We start from the raw sequence: 7291 nt of genomic DNA, 5'->3' as shown, positions 1-7291 counted from the left end.
TTGTGCTTTCAAGTTTCAAAGGCCATTACAACGACTCACAAAGTTAAAAGTTGATTTACAAACTATACAGTATATCCATACATTAAATGCAGATATACGTGAGCCTGTCTTCTTAGTAAGCCATACTTTAGTTTCTTACTTAAAACAGATAGATCGAGCCAACAAGATATTACATATTTGACACATTGTATTAGGATCAAAGTGTACTAATATCAACAAATTATCTTCATCAATGGTAATGTCGTTACCCTACTCCAACTCGATCTTATTCATTTTCTTAATTTCAAATGATCAAGATTCAATATATGTGCAATATATAGAGCGATATTCAGCAAGATCCGAGAATCGCGGTTTTAACAAATAACTAGTCAGGCAGAAAAGGCAATCTGGTCACTGGATAGGGTGAGCCGTTTGCTTTGGACAGCTCGTTAAGTTCATCATCACCACCATCATCATCATCATGATCATCACTGTCGTCATCATGTTTATCTTGTTTTTCAGCTTGAAATGGTAAAATATGAAGCCGTTCATCCACATCTGAACCGACTCTCTGTGCTTGTAGCTTATATTTGCGAATTAGCTCCTTTTGAAGCAACAGAATATTGGATTGCCTTGGAAGTAATTCTACAGGTTCACCTTTTGGGATTACAACCTGTTCAATTGCAATCCTCGCTTCCTGTAAAACAATGGACAAAATATCTTAACAAAGTTTAATTTATAAAATCTAAAAATAAGAGAAATAAAGTACCTCCAATGCATCAGCCTTCTCTGATCCATTTATCTGAGAATATTCATCTTCACTATCTTCAAAACCATTTTCATAATCAGTCACTAATGCCTCTATGGCATTTGTTATCTGTGTCAATGCACTCGTCTACACCACAAAAAATTATGAACAAATAAATAAATTATCTTTTACAGAATCATAAACAAAAAACCATCAACGTTACCTTCGTGACATAAATAGGTATGTCATTAGAATGTGCAGCAGCCTGAATCCGAGTATTTTTCTTGATTTTAGATAATAATGCAAGTATTGCATCTGCTTCACTAATATTATCCGTATATTCAACAACAGATTCCATCTTTAAATGTTTAAATACTTGTCTAGATAAAAAACTACATTATATACTCACTTAGATAGATACTTATATCTATATAATAATAATAATTCTCAAATTATAATAAGTAAGATATCCTGATATATAATAAGATATATAATAAGATATCTTTATATTCTAAATTGATATTATAAATAATAAATATAAAATCTAAATAATAATAACAGGTACAAATAGTCAATCGAGGTACCCATTCCATGACAACTTGTCTCCGAGACCTGCAATACTTAAGATTAACTTTTTGCAATAAAATCCAATTATGTTCATAGTAATAGAAGTGACACCATATTATCATACGCCATAGAGATATAGACACAAGGATGGCTTATCATTTGAATTATCTGTATCAATTTGAGGCTCTTGAGAAATGTGTTTGACAGGTGTAAGCTTCTCATTGGTCCATTGTGGAATGCCTTCAATCGTGGAGACACTCTTCTTGACAAATGATTCGTATGCAATTGGATTCAGATCATTTTGTAATGTAGCATCTATCACTCTATGATTCAACTTGCAAATTTGATAATTTAGGGAACGACCTTCCTTACATGAAGAAATGTGAAAATAATCAAACTATGAAACGGGTCGAATCAAATAGTTAGTAGAAGAGGGAATGATTGATCCGGTTGAAAGTAGCCTACAGTTTATTATTGATGCACAGCCTCTTTAAGTCAATTTTATTTTAAGATTTAGATTATTGCTTATGTAATCATAAGCAAGGCATTAGTTATTTGTAAATAAAATTTAGAAGTAGACAAAATATGCGACCACAGGAAACCGAAATAACCGACCCCCATAACCGTAAAAACACACATTACCAAACCGGAGATTTGGTTTCATATTATTTAAAAACAAATTCAGGTTCGGTTCTGCATGTACCGAAAATCGTAAAAACTGAATTGATGTTTATAACCAAATCGAACCTGTAAAGCTAATCACGGGTAGTAGGAGCGTGCATGAAACCGAAATAGCCTACACAACCGAACCAAAAAAACAGAACCCAACCTAAAACCAACAGTTTGATTTTATACTATTTCAAAAACAAAGTTCCATTTCCATTTCGATTACGCATGTACCAAAAACTGAAAATACTGAACCGACATTTATAACCAGAAAATGTTGACTCAAATTCATTATTTTGGGCCATTTTTTCAGCCCAAAAAATTTAAGCCCAAATAGCAAAACCGAGACCGACCCCGTTGTGAAAACCAAAAAAAATCAAATTGAACATTTCAAAAACCTAAATCCATATTATTGGTTTTTCATTCAATTTGAGCCCAAAACCGTCCCGTGTAAAAATGGCCCATTTAGACCGATATAAAAAAGGACCTGCTTCAACCAGTTATCCTATCCGCCCATCATGCTACCTTAAATAAACAAACAAAGGCAAAAACAAACCAGCAAGAATTGCATCAACGGTCGCTTCCAAACTACCATGAACTCTCAACTCAACCCTAGAAATAATCTCAACCGCGCAATCAAATGTTGAAGGACCTTTTCTCTCCAACACTGATTTCTGCACACCCCTTCGGTTCGCCTCTTCATCTCCTAGTGTCACACTCTTAACAAACCCACATTATTAATTCCAAAACAAAGAATAACATTCAAGAATAATAATAACTGAAATACCTGTATTCCTCCAACAAGCATATCCAATGAAGGATTCATCACCAAATTCTCAATTGTAATACCGTGAGCGGTTGCGACTAACTGAATCCCACGTTGTGCAATTGTGCTTGCAGCCGCTGCTTCAAGTTTTGTACCGATTTCATCGATCACTATCACTTGAGGCATATGGTTTTCAACTGCTTCTATTAATACCTAAATTATATCAAACATCAATAACTAACAACCTAGTATACATGTTTGGAAAAATACATAATATGCATAATTTAAGAAAATTAAATTATATTGTCCTACATTAGTTGTTTTACTTTAGATGCTATTCTTCATGACTAGGTGTGTAAACAAGCTTAAACGAGCCCGAGCTTGAGCCCAAGAATAAGCTCGATTAATAACTTTTTAACATAAATATATATTTACATAATATTTATTATTATATACATAACTATATAAGAAAAATTAAATAAATTACATTTGTGTTGTAATATAATTAATAATTATAATAAATATATATAATAAGAAAAAAGCTATAAATATATATAATTAAATTAATAAATAACAATAAACAAGCCGAGCTTGAGCTTTAAAATTCACTCATTAGCCAAGCTCAAGCTTTAGAATTAGAGTTTGAAGCCAGTCGAGCTCAAGCTTGAAAATTTACTCACAAGCCAAGGTCAAGCTTTATAGTTAGAGCTCGAAATGAGCCGAGCTTGAGCTCTCATATAAACGAGACAAGCTCGGCTCGGCTCTTATACACCCTATTCATTACCTTATGTTGCATGTCACAATCAGGAACTTGCATCCGTCGAGCATTCCCTATACCTGCATGCGGGATATCACCGTCTCCACCAATTTCATTTGACGTATCGACAATCATTACACGCTTATTATAATCATTTGCAAGCATTCGAGCTACATCCCTACAATACACGATTGCAGGTCAAACAAACAAAAGTTGTGGTTAGCATTACAAAATGTTTAAACCTGATAATTGTTGTTTTTCCTACTCCGGGAGGTCCAATAAGCAGTAAAGAAGCTCCATCTTTAACCAAATCTTGCAACAACTTTGCACTTCCGGATACCGCTCGACCGACACGACACGTTAGCCCAATTATCGTCCCCTTCCGGTTTCTAATAGCGCTTATCCGGTGCAAAGTCCTACTAATTCCCGCTCGATTATCAATAGCGAAATCACCCACCTAAAACAGTTAATACTCATTAAGGCAATAGGTCGAACACTTGGTGTGCAGTAATCAAATAACAACATTTACCAACGAAGTCGCGTGTTCAAGGTCATCCACGGTGATCAAATTATCCGACAACACAAAATCCCCAGACGGAAACCGAGCCAAGGGTTTCCGGCCCAAATCCATAACCACTTCAATCAATTGGTGAAGCTCGTGATGCTCGTTAACTCTCCTCCGGCAACAGCCTCAACATGCGCCCTAACTCCATATCGAACTCTTCTTCGCTCGAAGTTAAAGTTAACTCCGACTTCGAACAAGGGCAAGGAGTGTACCCATGGCTCCTGTGAATGATGCTGTTTGATAATTTACGGCGATGGTGAAAATGAACAAATTTGGTAGTTGATAATAATTTGAGCAGTTGGGTTTGTGATTGCGAACCCAATAGGGTTTTGGGGTGTAGAGGTAGACAGAGCATGTTCGGATGATTTTGGCGCCAAATACAGCGAGTGGTTATTGAATGAAGCTGGATTGGAGGAGTCTATGTCTATCTTCATCCCAGAAATTATTTGTATTTTCTTTCTAATTTCTTTTTAACCACGAAACGCTATAAACGAATATTACAAGAGAATAAACTTAGAGAAAATAATAATTAAGGACGATGAAAAGTAACACCAATTGACTAATTCTAGCCATAATGTCACTTAATGTGATTAGGATTGAACGGTATGGTGTTGAAAACGATATTGTTCTTAGCTTTCCAAATAGAAAGCATAAGTTGCATAACAACCATTTATGATAGTATGATGCCTCCAGGGGTTGCATTTTTACAGCGGTATGTGAACCGTTAAAATTAATTAATCTTAGGCTTGATTATGTGGGGTATGATATACTAGATGCCAAATTAATAGGAAACTAAACGAAAGTAATAGAAGTCGTACATAATGGCATGCTAATGGATGGGTGGTTGGAGTGCCCCTCTCACCTAAGAGCATCTTCACCACCCCGGTTTTAAGGTGTTTTTGATATTGTACAGAGGAAAAAGAAGGATAAAGCGGTTAATGCGGAGCAGAGAGTGAAGAGAGACATTTTTGTTAAAGAGCACCCGTAAATGACTACTGTGAAGCAAAAAGGGTAACTAAGGTGGGCAACACCGATCAACCCGACTTGATCATGTTAGTGAGGAAACCATTTGGGATACTCTAATGATACAATCATCATACATGTACTTTTTCTGATTTTTCTTATTTTTACATTTCACTCCTTCACAGTAAATAAAGTTACAAAATTATTTTTTCCCTTTATTTGTTATTCCTTTTATTTAACCTATATAACACACGAGTTTCTAGCTTATCAAATTAATAAAGTAACAATTAGGGATGAGATCGGCACTAGACCGGTATCAAAATAATCGGTTCGGTATGATCGGTTCGGTATGTGTGAAGTACCGGTATTGAAGACAAAATTCAGAAAATATCGTAACCGAATCGGTACAAGTACCAAATCTGCTCATCCCTAGTAACAAGCAATTGGATGTGCAAACGAGCCGAGTCGAGCTCAAGCTTTATATTACTCAAGCTCAAATAGCTTTGAGCTTTCAATCGATCTGATCTCAAGTAACTTGTTAATTTGTTATGGTTCGACTAATTTGTACATCTACAAGTAATAAAATAAAATAATAATTAATAAATGGGCATTTACATACATCCCCTCCCTAACTTCCCTTATTACATATAATTGGTTATCATACAATAGGTACATGATAAAGGATAAAATACAATAATTGGTTATCATACAATAGGTACTCGATTTACTGGATCGTCGATTTCTGGAAACACGCGGTGGCAAAATTGTAAATTTGTTTAAATCAGATTTCGTCCTTAATTAAATCCTTCGCTAAACAACCAAAATCATACATCGACTCCTAAATTGCAAACCAAGATCATAAACAAAATCAAATTTAAACTGAAAATGGAACGTATAGTTTTATGTTCTCCATCCTTGTTCTCGTTTATGGAGTCGGACTAATTGAAGATTGAAAATTAGACTAATCGAGCAATTGAACATAACGAACAATACTGAAGGTTCAATTTGTTTCAGACTAATTCACCTGAACCCTAATTTTGTTACAAATGTATATAATTTTTCTTATGAACAAATCAATTTTGAACAGAAGGTTCAATTTTGTAATCAAGTAATTCAATTGAACCCTAATTGTTCTGAGCGTATCAATTTTGTTATGAAGCTTAGATTTTGTTTTAGAGTAATTCGTCTAAATCCTAATTTTGTTTTGAGCGTGTATCAATTTTGTTCTAAACGTATCAATTTTTTGTTCTGAACGTGTCATCTGAATCCTAATTTTGTGTTGAACGTATCAATTTTTTCTTATGAACGTATTAATTTTGTTTTGAACGTATCAATTTTTTCTTATGAACGTTTAAGTTTTGTTTTGAACGTATCATTTTTTTCTTATGAACGTATTAATTTTGTTTTGAACGTATCAATTTTTCAATTTTTTCTTATGAACGTATTAATTTTGTTCTGAACGTATCAATTTTTTCTTATGAACATATTAATTTTGTTCTGAACGTATCAATTTTTGGTGTCAATTTTGTTCTGAACGTATCAATTTTGTATTGAACGTATTAGTTTCACTATTGTATTGAACGTATTAGTTTCAATTTTGTATTGTACGTGGCATGGAGCAATAAATGAATTAGTTGAAAAAGAGTGGTATGCAGTAGTGACAATAATGGAATTAACTCAGCGTATCTTTTTAATCAAATTAATTCAAAGAAATACTCTTCAAGACATGATTAATTCAACTATAACAACCCGAAAATTCAATTAGTTATGTCGATAATGGGACGCTCGATTTTGATTTGTTTTAGTTTTGTCGATGATTTGATTATGGTTGAAGGTTTGAAGCAAATGGTGATCTGATTTAGGATGTGCGCGTGAAGTATTTTTAAGTTAATTACAATTATGCCACTGCGTTTTTATAATTGCAATTAGAATCGTTGGTGCAAGATGTTGCGTACGTAATGTATGATAACTCATTATCGTACAATAACCGACCCCTATATTACATATCTCTCAATTTCATTAAAATTAGTTTACTAAATGACAATTTTACCATTAATGAACTAATTTACATATATCCCCTTTTTAATAGCAACAATTATATGTATCCAAAATTTAAAACCAGCCCGAGTTGGTTTTAAGACAAACATACGCATATTATAACAAGATTAATTAGGGCTTGCAGTCTTCATAAAAAATCGTCAGGAAAAGTAGACATACTAGACAAAAAATCGACAGAAAAAGAAACCCGACGTATGGACGTTACTGCGATCAAACGCCAGA

The 7291-nt window shown here is 33.9% G+C and overlaps 1 pseudogene across 1 annotated transcript; it reads right to left on the bottom strand.

The window, feature by feature from the left end:
• Window positions 1-253: 253 nt before the first annotated feature.
• LOC143620014 (protein SEEDLING PLASTID DEVELOPMENT 1-like) lies at window positions 254-4403 on the bottom strand (annotated as a pseudogene). Its single transcript, XR_013151273.1, has 10 exons — window positions 4013-4403; window positions 3726-3940; window positions 3511-3661; window positions 2748-2939; window positions 2517-2679; window positions 1419-1657; window positions 1324-1339; window positions 951-1135; window positions 749-874; window positions 254-676 (listed from the first exon to the last, which is right to left on the bottom strand). The product of XR_013151273.1 is annotated as a protein SEEDLING PLASTID DEVELOPMENT 1-like (transcript).
• Window positions 4404-7291: the final 2888 nt, after the last annotated feature.

The sequence above is a fragment of the Bidens hawaiensis genome, unplaced genomic scaffold (genome assembly GCF_021521415.1).
Source record: "Bidens hawaiensis isolate Kalapana, Puna unplaced genomic scaffold, B.hawaiensis_p1.1 tig00002525_1, whole genome shotgun sequence".
Classification (NCBI taxonomy): Eukaryota; Viridiplantae; Streptophyta; class Magnoliopsida; order Asterales; family Asteraceae; genus Bidens; species Bidens hawaiensis.
Note: the sequence above shows the minus strand (reverse complement) of the source record. Positions and strands in the feature narration are given on the sequence as shown.